The 20,617-nt window shown below is 46.0% G+C and overlaps 1 protein-coding gene across 2 annotated transcripts in view; it reads right to left on the bottom strand.

The window, feature by feature from the left end:
* FRMPD4 (FERM and PDZ domain containing 4) overlaps positions 1-20,617 on the bottom strand; it is a 1,397,101-nt gene that overhangs the window by 765,410 nt on the left and 611,074 nt on the right. The window lies entirely within an intron of this gene.

The raw sequence follows: 20,617 nt of genomic DNA, 5'->3' as shown, positions 1-20,617 counted from the left end.
GCCTCGGGACAGTCGGTTCCCCACACCCAGTCACAGGCCACCACAGACCTACCACCCTCTGGTAACACCAGCACCCACCCAGCGGGCCCATAACTCCGTCCCCAGGACACGTCAATCAGCTGTGTGCCCACCACTACAGGGAACCCAGGATAACCCACCACCCCAACAACAACAGGGACCTGGGGGCAGTGGTAGTGGGCACATGATCCAGGGGACGGAGACACAGGAACACAGGTGAACTGGGAGGGCTGCTGTGCGACAGGGGGCGGACAGGCCTAGGGAACCCACTCTCCACGAGGCCCTCTCCTCCATCATGGGAGCATACCACCACTCCCAGGAGACGATGGCTACGGTCCTGGCCAAGTTTCAGGAGACCCAGCGCATGCAGGACAAACAGTATTTGGGGTTCAGGGAGGAGCTCAGAACCATCAGCTCCGCCCTGGGCACCATCGTAGGGGAGCTGAAGGACATACAGAAGACCATGAGGGACACCGTGGCACTCCAAGGGGCCCCTGACACTAGCCTGGACGATTCACTGCCCACCACCTCTGCCGGCGCTAGTGGACAGGACGCCCCGCCACAGGGCCACCACACCAGCACCCCACCCCCTGCAGACGGACAACCACCCGCAAGCGGTCCCTGAGATCCAGGAACAGGACAGAGCAAGATGGCAAGACCCCCGCCAGGAAATGAGACCACCCTGATTGTCATCCCATTGTCCCACTTTGTTACCCTGTCCAGATTGGAACTGCCCCAGCTCCACTTCCTATGCCCATATGGGCAGTGCACCTGTGAGACTAATAGACTGGACTCTGCCATGGACATTCCTCCACCGTCACCCATCACCATTTTGCCACCCCCTCCAATAATTAGCACTTCAATAAACACCCTTGAACCACAAAACAATCTGGAGTCAGCCTGTGATTTTGAAAATGTGTATTATCTATGACAATGACAAAATCCGTTCGAAAATGTTATGTCAACATACCTATGTAACACATCACAAGCCCATGAAGGATGCAAGCAGATGACACACGTTGGTAACCACACCTGTGAAACCGTAATGGAAATGTACCACTCAGTTAGCAAATACTGCTTCAAATTGACAGACAGGATAGAGGTAGAAGTGTGCAAGTAAATATAATAGTAAAAATATGTTCTCACCTGTGTGTCACTGGAAATATTACTGTATGACAGAGTCCCTGTTATCAATGTCTTCTTCCTCTGCTTCCTCCTCATCACTGTCCACTGGCTCCACAGCTGGCACAACACCATCATCTGGACCATCCACCTGCAGAAAAGGCACCTGGCGTCGCAAAGCAAGATTGTGCAGCATACAGCAGGCGATGATGATCTGGCACACCTTCCTTGGTGAGTAGAATAGGGATCCACCTGTCATATGGAGGCACCTGAACCTGGCCTTCGGAGGCCAAAGGTGCGTTCGATCACCCTCCTAGTCCGCCCATGGACCTCATTGTAGCGTTCCTCTGCCCTGGTCCTGGGATTCCTCACTGGGTCAATAGCCATGACAGGTTGGGGTAACCAGAGTCCCCTAATAGCCACACACAGTGCCTCTGGAGTTGACCCATCATATAAGGGATGCTGCTATTCCGCAGGATGTAAGTGCCATGCACTGAGCCAGGGAACATAGCATTTACCTGCGAGATGTACTAGTCTGCCAAACATACCATCTGTACATTCATCGAATGATAACTCTTCCGGTTCCTGTACACCTGTTCACTCCTGTGGGGGGGGACCAAAGCCACATGGGTACCATCAATGGCACCTATGATGTTAGGGATATGTCCCAGGGCATAGAAGTCACCTTTCACTGTAGCCAAATCCTCCACCTAAGGGAAAACGATGTAGCTCCTCACGTGTTTCAGCAGGGCAGACAACACTCTGGACAATACGTTAGAAAACATAGGCTGGGACATCCCTGATGCCATGGGCACTTTTGTTTGAAATGACCCACTTGCTAGGAAATGGAGTACTGACAGCACCTGCACCTGAGGGGGGATACCTGTGGGATGGCAGATTGGTCACATCAGATCTGGCTTCAACTGGGTACACAATTCCTGGATTGTGGCACGGTCAAACCTGTAGGTGATGATTAAATGTCGCTCCTCCATTGTCAACAGGTCCACCAGCGGTCGGTACACCGGAGAATTCCGCCATCTCCTCACATGTCCCAGCTGACGGTGCCTAGGAAGGACAACAGCGACCACAGAGTCAACCAATTGTAAGGTATGTACCCACAGCTACACAGAACACAACACAAAATACAAAAATCTTCCTGTATGTGTGTTTAGTCCAGGTCTAGGTATGTGTGACGCAGTTGTAAATGAAGCCATGTGGGCCACTGAAGTGGCGGCTGCCTGACCTCTAAAGTGGGACAATGGGATGTGAGTTAACCGCGCTGGCGTTGTACACCGTCGCGGTAGGCGGTCGAAGAACGCGGCGCAATGCTGCATTGGTTAACATGGGACCCTATGGGTCCCAGGAGCCAATGACGAAGTGCGCCGGTGGTGATGATATGCACCGCTGCGGACGTCACCGCTGCGGACGTTACCGCCATTTTCTATCTGATCAATCACTCGATACCTGATCTTCGACAGGAGAGGACCTACACTGCAAGTGCTGCTGTGACCTCGGTCTGGAAGAGACAATGGCACGTGCGTCTGGGGAAAGGGCCCCTGCCTTCACTGCACAGGAGTTGGAGAAGCTCGTCGACGGGGTCCTCCCCCAGTACACGCTACTCTACGGTCCTCCAGACCAACAGGTGAGTAAATAGGGTGAAAGTTGTATGGGCTATGCCTCGGTGGAGAGGGCTGGTTGTAAGTAGGAAGGGGGCAGAGTTATGCGAGCATGAAGGACTGTGAATGCATGTGCCACATGGCAAGGGTAGGGATGTGGGCCACTCACTTTGATGGTGCAGTTGGTAATGACTTCTCTTCTTCCCCTGTACATGTCATGTAGGTCAGCGCCCACCAGAAGAAGGATATTTGGCGTGCCATCGCCAAGGACGTCCTGACCCTGGGGGTCCACCAGAGACGGAGCACCCACTGCCGTAAAAGATGGGAGGACATTCGCCGCTGGAGCAAGAAGACGGCGGAGGCTCAGCTGTGGATGGCCTCCCAACGTGGGAGAGGTGCCCGTCGAACCATGACCCCCCTGATGTTCCGGATCCTGGCGGTGGCCTACCCTGAGTTGGATGGGCGCATGAGGGCATCACAGCAGACACAAGGGGGTGAGTACACTCACATTCTCATGACTTTGCGCGCAGTGGAGGGGTCTGGGTGGGGGAGGAGGGCTGTGGGTTTCCCTAGGCCAGGGCGAGTTCCGTAGGCTAGGCCCCTCCGTAATGCAGGCAATGTGCCACTCCACCCCACCTCTGTAGAGAGCCAAAAACAGGTATACATGCCCCTGTGTCATCCATGTGGGCAGATGACACTCATAGGCAAGTAGGCCATATCCCAGGAACTGCATCTGTAGAGGCCAAGAGCACGGCGTACTGCAGTGGGCAGCTGTGTCTGTATTGTCCGCCAACGGTAGCGGTAAGCCAAGCACTCAACCTGTCTTTCTTCTGTTTCCCCCCTCCTTTTTGTGCTCTCCCTGTTCTATTGTGCATCAGCAGCATCAGGCGGAGGTACAGGGGCACCGGAGCACGAGGGGGCTGCGTCCCACATGGCCATGGAGGGCCACACCACAGACTCCGAATACACCAGTGGGACGGAGGGCGAGGGGATCTTCACGGCGGTCAGCGGATCAGCAACCAGCGACACGGACTCGTCCTCGTCCTCCGATGGGAGCTCCCTTGTGGTGGCGGCACCATCTGTGCCCCCCACTTCTACAGGTACAGCCGCCACCCCCCTACCAGCCCCGCCCTCCCAGCAGCCCCTCAGCGTTCGTCCCGTGCCCGCTCACCCAGGAGGGTGGGCATCACCTTTGCCCCAGGCACCTCAGCCCCTGCCCCTGTCACCCCTGCTGCCCTCAGTGAGGAGGCCATTGACCTCCTCAGGTCACTCACTGTTGGGCAGTCTACCATTGTGAATGCCATCCAGGGTGTAGAGAGGGAGTTGCAACATACCAATGCATTCCTGGAGGGCATTCATTCTGGTCAGGCTGCCCATCATTGAACCCTGCAATCTCTGGCCTCAGCACTGATGGCAGCCATTGTCCCTGTGTCTAGCCTCCTCCCTCCAACTTCCTCCACCCAGACCCAATCCCCTGTACCTCAACCTATCCCAAGCACACCATCAGACCAGCCTGCACACACCTCAACACACAAGGGAAGCTCAGGCAAACATAGGCACCACACATCCCACAGGCACTCACACAAGCATCACCCACATACAGACACAGCAACATCCACTGCCTCCACTGTGTCCCCCTCCTCCTCGTCTCCCTCCTCCCTCCCAGTCTCGTCTACACTCTCACCTGCATGCACTACCACAACAGCCACTAGGCCTCGCACCAGAACACCCAGCACCACACCCCGCTCACCTGCACTCAGCACCCCCACTACCATTTACACGTCCCCTGTGTCCTCTCCCAGTGTGTCTGTGACGCCCCCTCCCAAAGTACACAAACGCGGGCACACACACACCCAACAGCCATCCACCTCAAGACAGCCTCCAGAACATGCACCTGCACCCAAATCACCAAAAGTTACACCTCCTACAACCACCTCCTCTTCCTCCACTCCCAGACCCCTCCAGCTACCCGTCCCAGTGTTCGTCAGAAACTTTTCCTGAGCAACCTTGACCTCTGTCCCATCCCCCCCTCCAATTCATAGGTCCCGTAGTAGCACCTCAGCCAAAAAAAGTCTGTTACCAGTGGTGTCTGTTCCAGGTATGTGGAGTGCACTGGGCACCAGGGCAGCCAGTGTGACACAGAGCCAAAGCACTGCCAGTCCACCCCCTGTGAAGTACCAGAAGTTGGACAGTGCCCGACGGGAGAGGGGGAAGACACTTGCCGGAAAAGCCACCCACAAGGGTCCCGGGGGAGTGCCGAGTCAGCTGTGACTCATGCCAAGGTGGTGAAGGGGCAGAAGAAGTCTCCAAAGTCTGGGAAGAGCAGCACGGTGGAGAAGGCCGCCATCCTCCCCGCTGCCCAAGACGCCACCGCCAGCCCCATCGTCACTGGTCAGGAGACCACCGCCGGAGTCAGTGCCCAGGAGGGCAGCACTATCGTCACTGGTCATGAGACCACCGCCGGAGTCAGTGCCCAGGAGGGCAGCACTATCGTCACTGGTCAGGAGACCACCGCCGGAGTCAGTGCCCACCGCTAGAGTCAGTGCCCAGGAGGGCAGCACTATTGTCACTGGTCAGGAGACCACCGCTGGAGCCAGTGCCCAGGAGGGCAGAACTATTGTCACTGGTTAGGAGACCACCGCCGAAGTCAGTGCCCAGGAGGGCCCCGGCAGCCACAGCCCCGCTGGGCAATGAGGGACCGCCATGGCACACACTGCTGCACAGGTCAGGGACAGCAAAGTCAAGCACCGCTGAACAGGGCAAGCACCGCTGAACAGGGCAAATACCGCTGAACAGGGCAAGCACCGCTGAACAGGGCAAAGACCGCCATGGACAGCACCGCTGAACAGGTCAGAGACCGCTGAACAGGGCAAGCACCGCTGAACAGGGCAAAGACCGCCATGGACAGCACCGCTGGACAGGGCAAGCACCGCTGAACAGGGCAAAGACCGCCATGGACAGCACCGCTGAACAGGTCAGAGACCGCTGAACAGGGCAAATACCGCTGAACAGGGCAAGCACCGCTGAACAGGGCAAAGACCGCCATGGCAAGCAATGCTGAACAGGGCAAAGACCACTGAACAGGGCAAGCACCGCTGAACAGTGCAAAGACCGCCATGGCAAGCACCGCTGCACAGGTCAGAGACAGCAAAGTCAAGCACCGCTGAACAGGGCAAAGACCGCCATGGCAAGCACCACTGAACAGGGCAAGCACCACCAACTCAAGCACCGCTAGCCCATGAGCGGCAGGGGCAGTGACGCAACAGGGACTGTCACGGGGTGAGTGATGCACTCTGGGCACCAGTCCCCCTCCAGAACCAGTGGAGACTGTTATCCACTTGAGAGACTGCAAAGACTTGTGAGACTGTGGCTTTGCACTCCCCAGGATGGTACAGTGGGCAACCTACCCACTGTAGAGACTTGTGAGACTGTGGCTTTGCACTCCCCAGGATGGTACAGTGGGCAACCCACCCACTGTAGAGACTTGAGAGACTGTGGCTTTGCACTCCCCAGGCTGGTACAGAGGGCAACCCACCCACTGTAGAGACTTGAGAGACTGTGGCTTTGCACTCCCCAGGATGGTACAGTGGGCAACCCACCCACTGTAGAGACTTGAGAGACTGTGGCTTTGCACTCCCCAGGATACATCAATGGCCATGGAGCCCCGTCATGGATCTGGCGTGGTGCAGTCATCCGGCTGAGGTGCCCCCCATCCCTTCCCCCTGAGGTGCCTATTGTATTTCTATCTGATGCCCCTGCAGTGCATACCTGGACTACTAATCGTGATGTATATATTTGGAATGTGTATATATTGATGTATATATGAGCTTACTGTTTTTTGATACATTACAATGGTTGTACTCATTTCCTTTTGTCTTAGCATTCTTCCGGGGGGGTTGGGGGTTGTTACTGTGATGTTTGGAAATGCATTGGTGTGTGTGTTGTAGTGGGTGAGGGTCGGGTTGGGGGTGGGGGTGTTGCATGTGTGTGTCCGTGACTTTTGCCTCCCCCTCCCCTATGTCGTAGGTGCAGTACTCACCCGTTGTCTTCAGCGCCGCCGTTGCTGATGTTCGTACAGGAGCAGGAAGACAAGCGCAGGGAGAATATGGAGTTCCGGCTCCATGGTGCCCTCCTTCCTCATGGAGTTTGTTCAGGTGAGCGTTTTCCCATTGAAAGGGCAGTTTCCGCCATGTTTTTATCCACAGTGAATCAGCCCCAGAAAAGGTGGCGGATTGGCCTGTTGTAATACTGTGGGCGGTACTTTGTCTTCCGCCTGTCTGTTGGCAGTGACCGCCGCGCTGCTTGTCTGTACCGCCGTGGCGGTCGGAGTGTTAAAGTGGCTGTCTATGTTGGCGGTTTCCGCCATGGTCATAATTCCCTTTTTTTCCGCCGGCCTGTTTGCGGTATTACAGCCGCTTTAACACCGTCCGCCAGGGTTGTAATGAGGGCCTATGTTATCTAAACCTGCCTCAACTGGGCCAAGATACGGATGTATGAGCTGTGAATCAAATGCTGAGTAACAAAGAATCACACTTCCAAGTACCTGTGACTAAGAATATGTAGAAAGGCTCATGTTTCCCAAAATCACCCCGCATCTCTAAGCCCAGCCACTTCTTGGTGGTAAGTAGTCGAACAGCTCTTGTGGTCGGCTACCATGGCTCTACAGTTCCTTTAGATCTATATGTCAAATTCAATACCTTTGACCATTAGATTTTGTTGGATCAGTCTTCTAGGGTCACTAATGAAGCTGACATAAGTATTTGTTTGCTTTAAGGATGCTCAACAGAATCATCCAGTTGAAGTGTGGCAAATAGCTAGTTCTGAGGTTTATACATGCTGACATTAAACATACTCTTAAAGAATGTAGGGGAGGGGGAGGAGTCTTGAATCTGTGGTGACAATACCTAACTGCTTATTCTCTCATTAATTAACTTCTTCAAGGACTTGGATCAAGTACATCGCTGTTAAACATAGTTAGGAGGTAGATGAGAAATAATTGGTGGAAAACTGTATTAATGTACTTGGCTTATGTTGTGTGATCAGAAAATATGCTCAGAATTTAATTATTTTTCCTGTGACTTTTCTACAGGAAAGAGGATAAAGATTTTAGGATTCTCAGTTGAACAACAACTGACTTTCGTGGACCAGATGCATAACGTTACCAAATATCGTAGCTGTTACAATCAATTGCTCAGCAAACTTCATCCAATCCTCGATAAATAAGTGTAAGGTGAATTTCCTATAGCTTTCGTTGGTTTACAAATAAAATAACTATGGGCCTTTGGGTTCAGTATTCTGATTGGTAGGCCCTTAATAAATTCTAAGAGTTCAGCTGGTGCCATCATAGTCCTCAATAAGTGATAGACATATGATGATGCAGGTTCAAGCTATTGAAGTACATGGATACCTGTGAGTTTAAGTGTTATAGCATTGGATATGGGTATGGGAAAAGATATTGCTATAATCACAAACAGCATTGTGTAATATATGACAGTGATGAGCTCACGATAAAAGTCTATGTGGTCTACAAACCAAAAGATATGGGGAGAAATAAAACAGTAATCTAAAACAAAACATAGAATAATTATAGCATTATTCCTTCTTTTAATATCTTCTGCTTCATATGTAACAATAATTTGCTAAATGTGTGGCCAGTAGTTATCAGTCTTACTCATCTCATCGTCATCAAAAGTGACATAAACAAAGGTATGAGGGATTTGTGAGTATTATAGCCATTCCCATCTTCTCCCTCACACCTCATCATCATCAAAGGTAAAGCAACAATAAGCAACAATAAGTAATTCAAATGTGGCTGGCAACTACAACTGCAAAGATCCATCCTGTCAAGGACTGGACTCTGAAAAGGTTTCTTGAATTATCTTACTGACTGCTTTGGAAAAGTTTGACTGCTGCCGCGAAACATGGTACCACCCTGCACTCAATATTACAAGTGAAGGGTGCCAAGTGTTTCCTTAGGAGCGTTCAGAATAGGGAAAACAAAGCACAAAAAAACACAAAGGGAATAGAAAAAAAAGCACAAAGGGTACAAGTAAGACTACTGGGCATTCTTATAGGTCTTGAGTGTAGCTTAACATAAATGTAGTGATGAATCACAAAACACCAAGCTCCTCTTGATATCAGGGAAGAGTAATAGCCAAGGAACAAGAATGAAGAAGAAATCCAGCAGTCTTGTTACAAAGGATCACAATTCAGAGAAAACTAAAAGAAAATGAGAGTGACACAACATATGTGAAAAAGTGTTTTGTGACACATCCATCACTTGCAGATGCCTCCTAATATAAGTTCTAAAGAGGAAGTAACATCACAGGAAAACTCTTCTACCATCTTGAATTGGGAACTTCAGATAGTTTTCTCTGGATATACCACCATCTTAGAATGGGCAGATTATAATGCCTGTGCAGACTTACTTCCTGTAACTCATGGTATATTAAAAAGCCCAAATATGACATAATTCGTTCTTCATTGTACTCTGCTGTTCCAGTGCCTCCTTTCCTGTTAATGTTCCCTACAGCTGTTGAAATACTCATCAGGGTGACTGTAAATGGGGAAATGCCAGTTCGGTCTGGGCGGCAGGACCTCTGGAGTACAGCTGCACACTTCCCGGCCACTCAAGGAGCACACAGCCTGTTTACTTGTAACTAATGATAAGCCTTAAACACTCTCAGGATAATCTGTACAGCCGTGACATTACCACAATTCACTGTTGACATCTGGTCTGAGTGTCCAACCTCTCTGGAAGTATGTGTACATCAGTGGTTTATGTCTAAATATTGTGACATGTAAGTGCAACAAATTGGATACCACCCATGGGAAAATGCAGAAAATGAAACTACATATTTTGTTACTAGAATTAGGTAAAGAAATTATCTTTAAATTTGATGAGACACTCAAAAGTCCCCAGAACTTGCCGCCCCCCACCACAGTAATATTACAACAAATACATTCCCTCTTCAGATTGCAAAATGTAAATTATGATCCTAGCATGTGGTAAAAAAAACAAAAGTGTGATTCTTCTAGACCTTCAAGAACTCTAGGCCACCTAAAGTCACCAACCCTGCATTTTCTTCCCAATTAAAATAAGGAGATTAACTCATTCCAAAATCGGATTCAGGCAAGGTAAAGCAAAAATAAATATCTTAAACTCACTGCCTTGGTTAACCCCCAAACGCCCAGAACCCCCACTTCTAATCACAGTATACAGATGAGAAAGGATCATTCATCTGCACGCCCAACTTACTCCGTACTAAATAAATCTACCAGCCTATTTTCGGTGAGAAAAGACAAACAGGCAGCCTGATTGAAGGAACGAACACATCATTGCTACACCAGCAAGTTTCTAAATAAAAAATATACAACCTGCAAAAGTGAACCATTCCGCTCTTCCAGTCAAAGGTCTCTACAAATCAAATCGCAAATTAGATTGCAAATTAAACTTAAAAAGATTAAACCATCCCATTCTGCCCTATCACATGAAAACAGCGCTACAACTCCTGAATCTAAAAAGCCCACTCTCATAGGTCCCATTGCACCACTGACACAAATGATATCAGACAACCCCATTCCCTGTCCAATTCCAAAGACTTATAACTTCACACTATCCTAAACCTTGGGTTCTGCTCTAGACAAGTTAATTACAAAAAAAGCATTTTGCTACTTGCTCGTTCAAAGATCCCTCCATTCAACCCTCAATTCCCTCTCACCAATACTGCATTTTAGGAATGAGTCTTTATATATTCGAAAACCATATAAAAAGCTATTGCTCACCTTATATAAAGGATTTTTTAATAAGGCACTATAGGCCAGATGTAGCAAAAATCCAAATTGCGACTTGCAATTTGCGAGTCCCTGCGACTCGCAAATTGCAAGTCGCAATTTGGTATGCAGTCTCAGACACCTTCTGCAACTCGCAATGGGGTCACAAAGACCCACCTCATTAATATTAATGAGGTGGGTCGCAGTTTGCGACCCCATTGCGAGTATGGGAACTCACGGGGATGGTGGCCTGCTGGAGACAGCAGACCACCATGTCTGTGACTGCTTTTTAATAAAGCAGGTTTTTTTTTTCTAAGTGCAGCCCGTTTTCCTTAAAGGAAAAAGAGCTGCACTTTGAAAAAAAAAACGAAACCTTTAGTTTCGGATTTTTTCAGGGCAGGTAGTGGTCCATTGGACCACTGCCTGCTCTGAAAAAATATTTTTTTGTCCAGTCACAAAGGGGAAGGGGTCCCATTGCGACTGGGTTACAATCCACTTCAAGTGGATTGTAACTGCGATTCCATTTGCGACCGCGAATGGAATTTAATTGCATTGCGAGTCGCAAATAGGAAGGGAACACCCCTTCCTATTTGCGAGTCGGAAATGCATTTTGCGAGTCGGATCCGACTCGCAAAATGCATTTCTGCATACCGGAGAGGCTTTTGCGCCTCGCAAACGGCGTTTTTCGCTGTTTGAGAGGCGCAAAACCCTTTCTACATCTGGCCCTATATTACAAACCAGACTTGGGTAAAGTGAGAGTGAAACCTAGGACCTTTTATATATGAACGAAGAACACACAATCATGATATGATATACATTTAAGGGCCTTCTATCACAAGATATACAAATTTCCCTCACTAGGAAAACCAAGGTCTAATTTCCATCCAGGAGGTATTGCTTACATCCTCAAAAATGTAATGTCCAGCAAAAGAAACCTCACAAAAGAGGCCGAGGAAAACGTATACAACCAAAAGAAAGAGTTTCCACTCAAATGGAACGTATTAGGACTTTGGGGATATTTGTACATCGAGGACAACCCACCTACCCAGTGTGCTGAATTAAATACAAAGATTAGTCAATATACTCTTGCAGTTTAGTGGCCACACCAGAAACAGTCGGATCTAAGTGCATCTATTCAGCCAAATTGCCACTCCCAGTGATCTGTTAAGGTGAAGACTGGAATCTGTCTCAGCCTAAACAGCCTAGCAGTGTATCGCTTTCCCTAATTTCTCACACTTTATGGTCATATTGTAAATGAAGTCCCGCTGTTAGACCTTTTATCCCTGGAACCCCAGGAGCTTGCAACTCCTGTGCATTTTACTAAAAAGAACTAAAACTCTATTTTTAGGATTGGACTTTCACAGGGTGGTAGTCAAATAGTCAAAGTTTACTTTTGGGGGTTGATGTAGATTTAGAAAATCAGACGCAAGTGACATATAAACAGGGGACAATTAAAAGATAGTTCTGCCTCATAATGCATAGGATTGTTATTAGCTTTAAAGCTCAATTGCTCTGTAAAAAAGTAAGAGATCGCAGTTTAATACAGTTCTGTCCAGGTTGGGGACAGTATGACTTCTCGTTAGGAGTTTCACCTCAGTGCACAGTTTTTTGTGTTTCATTTCAGAAGGGGTCTCAATGCTCAGCGACTACCTACGGCAGAGTATACAATAGAAGAGTTTAAGAAATGGAAGTATTGTTTGAAGGAGCATCCCTGATAATTAGCACATTCGTCAAAAATCATGGGTTTTTCCATCACCACCAAACTCCAAACCTTGAACTATGTGTATTGCGCCTTTTCACTGTATTCATAGAAATAAGCATGTAAGTAGGACTAATGGTCATTTTTTATGTATAAGGGATGTTCATTATTACGGCTGAGGATCACCATTTCTGGGTTGGCTGGCAGCAGATTTCGTGATTTTTAAATGCATACGTTTCAAACAATAGCAATAGACAGGGTTGGACTGAGACATAAAATGGGCCTGGGTACCAATATAAAAGTTTGGCCCAATTAGTGAATTAGAATTAGTGAAAACTAATTAGAATTAGTGAAAGCTAATAATGTGGCCCATGTTTGGAAATTGGGCAGTTTTGTAATTGCAAAAACATGCTGTATAAGTGTTTTGTAAGGTATGGAAGATTGCAAGGTTTTGAGCTTGCTGCATGAAATGTTTGTTTTAATATTAGGGAAATCAACAGTAACCACCAACCCAACAGACCATAAAACAGGCATACAAACAACCAAAAAACACAGCCCATATACTAAACAATCAGGCAGCCCATTGGGCACTGCCTGATTGTCCCATAGGCCAGTTTGACCCTGCCAACAGAGTCTGCATACAAATTCTTGTGGTATGGATTCCAGGTGCTAGCATGCTTATAGAATACATTATTTTCCCATTATCAGATCTCTTTGTATCAATGAAAGGGAGCAATTGGTCTTACTTGCATGAGGGATCAAAAGTGTGCTGTTACTTTTCTCGTAAGGGTATGGGAGTACATCAGGAAAAAAATTTGGCATCAAAGGAAGGAAGTTGAGGATGGAGCAGAGTCCCTGGTGGACCTTTTCACCAAGGATTTGTCTAGCAGGAAAATCAGAAAAGCTGACTGGAGAAGCTGAGGCCTTCGGGCACCATGCCACAATAGTGATACTATACTTTGCAGTGGATGACAGCTCTTCAGTAAATGTAAATGTCATATTAAAGAATATGGATGTACCTGTGTCGATCAAAGTGGTGTTTTTTGTTTGCCACACGTGATATAGTGAAATTGAGCAACGTTTTTGGGGACTCTGGACAAACATGCCTAGAGTACTGCTTGAGGTTCTCTTGATCACACCTATGCTTCACATTTATAAGAACTGGAATTCTTGCTTTAGTTTTGGATGTGAGATTTCGAATTCCAATGGTGTTTTTATACTAGTTTGACAGAGTTTTACATTTTCACCATTTTGTTGTTCTACTGCTTATGTGCCCACGTTGCTCCTGTATTGCATCATCAGTCTTGACCCTGTGCTACCCTTTTATCAAATGATCAATGTGACTTAATTCAGCTTATCACAACGAAGTACTCCAAGCAACAGTATGGGGCACATGCATACATTGGGAAGAAGTTAAAACATAGGAGTCAACCAAGTACATTACTCTTGAAGGATAACCCTCATGACATAAAACAGTCAGTCTGGTAACCAATAAATAAAGAAGATCCCTGTTCTTTGCCTTGATTCCGCAGACTAAACACATATAATTTAAGTCTGACCTTCTTGTCCTGGAGAGCAGGTGAAGTTTTATCCAAAGCTGAAAACAGTTGATTTAAAATACCTCTGAATGACGCAACAATTTGGTACTGAATTTGTCTATTGTCTTTTATCTGGAAAAATGTTTACATGTTTCATAAATTATCTTGAATAGTCAGTGGCACTAAACTCATGTAGACCATGATGGTAATGCTAACATTGGTGCAAACACTATTTTTACTAATTTTAGCACTAGTGCCAATTTAGAACTGATCGTGTATAGGTCTCATATTTTGAGTTCTCTACTTCATTCACTTTCAGCAGGTGGTAATGTGCACAAAATGAATGGAGGCGTACCATATGCAGGATGTAAAGGTGACTGAAACAACAACAGCTTGTGCCAGGATAGAGCCTGAAGCCTGGCTCTGGCTCAGCAAAAGGTCCTCTTGGAACCACGATCCATTAACGAGACAAACTTTCATGTCACTTCTGCACACTTCCTGTTGTGTCCTGCTGGACACACACATGCATTTTTGCAGGTAGTAGTTTGCCAGCCACTCCCTGAGGGCTGGACTTTACACCCACCCCACACCCATCAAACACAGGTGTCTGTGTCATCCTTTACTGCAGCATGTGGACCTAGGGCTTACAGCACTACACTTCCCTCCCTACCCTACCCAGGATCTGGCATTAGTTAGAGCTGTTGACTGTGGCTCTGCGGATCCAGGTAGGAGTTTCAGCTTCGGCTCAACTTCCTGTGATTCTAGGCAAATCATTTAGGGCCTCATTACAAGGCTGGCGGTTCAAGGACCACCAGCCTTGCAGTGAAGGTTAGACAACAACAACTGTTGGACAATCTGTCAGGGGACCGTCGTCTCCGCCGGGAACGTGGTTCCTGATGGTCCGATGGTGGTCTGCGTTTTTCTCAGCCAGGACAGCACCGCCTGGCTGATTACCACTCAGCTTTCTGCCAGCCTTCTCGTGATGGGGTCCCTGCCATGAGAAGGCTGGCGGAAAGCCAGTGCCGGGGCCATAAGGGGGGCCCTGCACTGCCCATCCCAATGGCATGCATGGGCAGTGCAGGGGCCCCCTGCCTAGCACCTTCCGAATGGGCAATGTCTGCTTTATAGACAATGCGCATTCCGAGGGTTCTGAGTGCTATGGTACTGGCCTTCAGCTCCCTTAAGGAAGCCGAAACCAATATCGTAGCATTGTTACCACCGGGCAGCCAGATGAGGACCGCATACTACAATGTTACCGCTAGTCAGCCTGGCGGGAACACTGTAATATGCTCAGGGGGACACCACTGCCATGGCAGTGGCGCACTCTCAGTGAGTTTGGCGGTCCTGCAGTGGGACTGCCAACCTCATAATAAGGCCCTTAATCTCCCATGCCCTTTAAACAATGTATTTGACCTTGTGTAATTTAACTGGGGCTCATGTAAAGTGCTCAGCCATCGGGTCGAGTTCATGCTGTAATTAAAAACTGCAGAAAAAATTAACTAAGAGGTAAGACAAATCCTTCTCATAAAGAAAGACAAATAGATATGCACTTCCCACAGAAATCCTACATAAATCTTTGACAAATATTTTATTTCAGCACAATTATTTCTCTTCATTATTGTATATAAAAGCACTTTTAAATATGAGTTCAGACTGCCTGTTGTATAAAAGTATCACTTTTAATAATTACTTCTCAGTGCAGTACCCTAATGTGCATTATTGATATCAAAGCTTCCATTTCACATGTTTAAGAAATACACTTTTTTGAATTTTGAAGAGTCTTTAGCATGTTTTACTTGATGTTTGTATTATGATTTATGTAACAATTTGTTTTAGGGCTCGGCTTGTGCTTGGACTCTCAGATCTGAGCCAGACCGTTGGCTTGGCTCTGACTCGGCTCTCCCAGTTAATTTGTTGGCTCCCCCATCTCTAGCAGGACGAGTGGTAAAAATATTTGAATGAGATAATTCTCATTTCTTACTTTAATGTGTAAATGTTATCTGCAACAGTGAATTTTCGTGTTGCATTTACAGGAGGTATTAGGTAAGGGATAGGTGTCTCCAGCTGCAGAACATGGCAGGGGTTTGCAGAGAAGCAGAATCATGAAAGGGGGACTCAGATATCACTATTCTAAAGAAAGCCCTTGCAAGGAACATGCCAGGCTCAGTGATTAATTTGTTGAAAAATTGTAATAAACAAGTGCAAGGGCCCAACGTTTAGGAACCTGCTGTCAAATGCTGGGGCTGACCAGTACCAACAGACAAACTGTTGATTACTTCTCATGCCTTTCTTCCACCAGCCTACACTTCCTGTCTCTTTATCTCACACTTTGTTTCTTTCTCAACCCACCTATCTTCGATTGTCATTGCCTTCATACCTTTTTAGGGTCGAGCCTGCGTTGCATGCGCTCACGCATGCGTATCGCAGCTAGACTCTTTTGTATTTAGAAAAGGGCTCGGAGCCCTGTCAACTTGACGTCAGTGTTTTTTATTGGTTCGTGGGCTTCCCTAATAAAATCTGCTTGCTTTCATTAGTCGAAGGCACGCATACGTCATGCCTTTTCCGGTGGCTGGCCCTCCTCGAGCGCAGCGACCAAGTACAGAAAACATGCGAGGCTCGCTGTTTTCAATCAGGCTCATGGACTTTTTTTTCTCTAATTTTGGAAGGCGATCTTGCTTGGCAGAAGTCGAGCGCTTTACATACTTGATATCACTTTTTTGGGTTATGTACATAAATGCACTTTTGCCCGATAGGTGAAAAGTCGGGTTAGGAGTTTACAACGCGATCAGCTCTAACATGAGCAAACGCGAGACCGGTTGCATTGTAAATGCTTGTTTCTTCTGCCTTCTTTATCCCTTTTCTACTTTTCTCGCTCTTGCTAAGGGTCAAACTATGGGCATGCATAATGAGCCCCGCTCACCAAAATGAGGGCTGTACCCACCACCCACACAAATTAAGCACTGACTAGCACACACTCTCCACAAAAACTAGCTTCGCTACAAACCTTGCTGCTGAGAACAAAGCATACACATGCATGTCACTTTCTGGCTATATTTTAACCCCGGACAGGCATGTAAATATTCCCTGGACACATCTATGCCTGCCTGCTTTTAAGGAAAACCTTTGTGCAGCCAATAAATCGTTGTGTGTCTGGTATAGCAAGCAGTGATGGTGTATGCATACACAACTTGGATGCAGTTGTGACCTGCATTGTGTTTGATAGTTGCAGGTTATACTTTCCTTGCATAACGGCAAGGCCCGTAATGTTGTTGTGCATTGTATTACTCGCATTAGCCACTATAGGGTGAACTATGGTCATTAAATTATTCTACTTCGGTCAGAAAAGTTGAACATGTCTCATAGAAATTATATATTTCCTCTTTGGAAATTCAAAAAGCTATTTCTGTGGGACAAGAATGCAAATATGTGGGTTCAGCTTTTCATTGCTTACAATATACTCAGTTTTGACTGAACATGTAAGTGTGGCCTATTATTCAATGTAAATGCTTTTTAAAACAAGCATTGGCAAAGCCAATAGGTTTGCCTCCATGAAATCTATTGCTTGTGTTAATGTTTGTTTAGACATGTGATACAGCAGTTACAGCTGCTGCGCAGCATGTCTTAAAGTTTCTAACAAAAATAAGCATTATGATGTGGTCAGTTTTAAATGTTAATGTGCTCCCATGAAAAGAATTGCTCCTTCCAATATATCAGCGAAACGATATTTTCAATGTGGAGCCAGAGAAATTAAAAGAGCAAATGCACAATGAGAAAATGATAAGTATATCGTATATGATGCACCAGAAGAATTCAGCACATGCTTAATATATGCAAGCAGCGAAATTGTAGAAAATACGCGTGTAATTAATGAACTGTAAGATCTTAGGTAATGGCGCGATTAAACAATTAAACTGAAGTATCCGTGCGAGCTATCAGGAAAATAATTCTTCCTGTCAATAGATCGGCGAAAGCACAGTTTCATTGGGAGCAAGCAGGGTAAGTAAACATAAACAAAATGCACGATGAACTAAGGAAGATATTCAGACATTAGTTAAATGAAGTGAGATCCTAGCCTTGACCAAATAAGGGAAGTTTCAGTCATGAAAGTGGATAAAAGCGACTGAAAATAAGTAATTGGGCCTTGGGACACAGATAAGTGTTACACTGTGGCTGCTTGTTTCCTGCAACAAAATGTTATCATGTTACCTAAAAGTGAATACAGGCTTGACAGTGAATGACCTTGTAAACAGTGTGAAGTACTGTGAACTAATGTGTTAAAGTGATGCCAACAGTAATTTACTGTTTGAGACTTTCAAAAGAAGGAGCTATACACTTTAAAGAATGTTCTTTATTTGTGAGTTTTACAGCATGAAAAAAAGTAAATGATTACTGCCTTAGGGATATGCAACATGAATGAGGTAAATAATGAATTATCTTATGGATGTTTTTCAGAGATTGGGCGAATAAATGTGTTTGAGTAAATGTATGAGTAAATGTCAGTTGACTGAGTGAGTGGGTAGGTGCAGGGAAGAGTTTGTAAATAATATAATTAAGGAGGGAATTTAACCGGCTAGTGGCCATCGTGCTTCGTGCTATTTTATGCATTGTCTCTTCCATCCTTATTTACTAATGGACATACAAGGTATTGTGAGGCGCTATGGGAAATAGGCACCCCTGGGATGAGCTGAACAGTTGCATAATTTGTGAAGAAGGGCTTTCTACCAGCGGACAAGGGTTCAACAGCTGTTAAAGATGAAATAAGGGACACATTTCCATAACAGTAAAATTGAATGTAGTCACTATAGCACAGTAAAATACTGCATGGACTAATTTGGGGTGCGTTTTGACATACAAATGAGTAAATGCAATGGAGTGAATGTTGAAGTAAATATCAGGCTTTGTGGATAGGTGCATGAACAAGTGTGTGATTAATATAATTAACAAAGGGAATTGAACCAGCTAGTGGCCCTAGTGCTTTGGGCTAGTTTATGCAGCCTTACTTAGAAACGGAACACGCAAGTTCTTGCTTTTCCAAAATAATTCAGAGAAAGTGAATCTCCCTTAAGGAACTGGCCTACTGTGTAATGCGCATTAGAAGACAGCCGCTTCCTCGCCAAAGTAGCGTGGAGAGAGGACCCAATTTCCACCTGTCCTCGGTTGCATATATATATATATGTATATATATATATATATATGTGTATACACACACACACATATATATAGTTACATGGACGTTATAGTTAAGTTCTGAATTTACTTGTTCAAAACTATACAAATTCAGGAGTTATAGTTAGAGTTCTTTCAAGCAACTATAACTGAGGCAACTGTAACTCGCGCCCCCGCCATGCACAGTTTTCTAATCAATAATTTTATTGCAAATGTTGCAGTGATAATATTAAAGATGCCATACAAGATCTCATCAATGATATAATATGTGGAGTAAATAGCTGTGCATGACGAAGGTGCAAGTTATAGTTACCTTAGGGTGCGGTTTATAGTTACATGAAAAAACTCTAACTGCTGAATTTCTATGATTTTGTACAAGTAAATTCAGAATCTAACTATAGCGTCCCTGTAACCTTTGTTTGTTTTCAGTGAATTTCTATGTTTTTTTAACGTAAAGTAATTTTAATTACTATACATTATTTCAACCACTGCCGTGCACGGCCTGCAGACAGGCCTTGCAGCCAAACCATTATATGCACCCAACACTGCGCTACATATGGCCTTTGGTCGTGCGTAGCACAGGTTGACCACAGGGCCTGTTTCTGTCAGTGGATCTGTGAGTGGGTGAGTGAGTGTGTAAGTGGGTCTGAAAGTGGGTGTGCATGTATGAGTGAATGAATTAATGTATGAATGAGTCAGTGTTTTCTCTATCATTTTTTTCCTGTCTGCGAACATAACCTTTGCGAAAATATTGCGCGTGGTGACGCAAAATTATTTAAAACCTGTAATTTGCCCCTTAAACACAACTATATCGAGCCACTAGGGTCAGAGTACCTTCACCCTGACCCCTTATGCCACTTTCAATTTGGAATTTCACCCTAGGGACCATGTACAGGCAAAAGCGAACGAGAATGAGTAATTGAGCCTCGGGATACTGAAGAAAAGCACAGCCAAAAAAGACGCAACAACCAATCAAAACAAAGGAAAAGTAAAGTGACAAGCAAACGGACAAATAAGAATAGAAGGGAGATAGAGGGAGATTCCAGCCAGATGACCATGACTGTATGCTGATTGCTGCATGCTTCACTGCAGCTGCTTATGTAGACTACAGGCCTCTTGCTCAGGTATGAGGGATGATGTCTTTCCAGGGGAACCTGAAGGGCAGAACTGTGCTCTGACATAGCTTAGGTAGGAGCTATTTTAATGATTCTAGTGACAATATGGTAGCATTATTTTTTATGCTTCACTATCCTTGTCACAATTGTAATCCTGTCATGCTTCATTGTCCTAGTTATTGCAGTACATGCTTTATTATCTAAGATGCAGTTACTTCAATAAAACATTATTGAACTCTTTTCTGCCTCTGATTGTCCTTGTATATGTCAGACTAATGTAACTGACAGAAACGGATGAGATCTGCGTGACCACGATTTCCCTGAGGAGTCAATTGTGTCATGCGTTTGGTTGCCCCATCAACCCTCCTCTTGGGTCGAGATGAGGCACTGCTAGTTAGCCGGAACAAAGTCCCTTTTAAGTCCCTTTTAAGTCCCTTTTAAGATATATTGAATAAAATAGATTTCACAAGCACAGCACAAGTGCTGTGCAGGTGACACCTAAGGAACAAAAACATATTCGCCTTTTTTGATTATGCATGGTATCATCCCCAGTGAGCTGACCGTATGTAT

The sequence above is a fragment of the Pleurodeles waltl genome, chromosome 8 (assembly GCF_031143425.1).
Source record: "Pleurodeles waltl isolate 20211129_DDA chromosome 8, aPleWal1.hap1.20221129, whole genome shotgun sequence".
NCBI classification, from domain to species: Eukaryota; Metazoa; Chordata; class Amphibia; order Caudata; family Salamandridae; genus Pleurodeles; species Pleurodeles waltl.
Note: the sequence above shows the minus strand (reverse complement) of the source record. Positions and strands in the feature narration are given on the sequence as shown.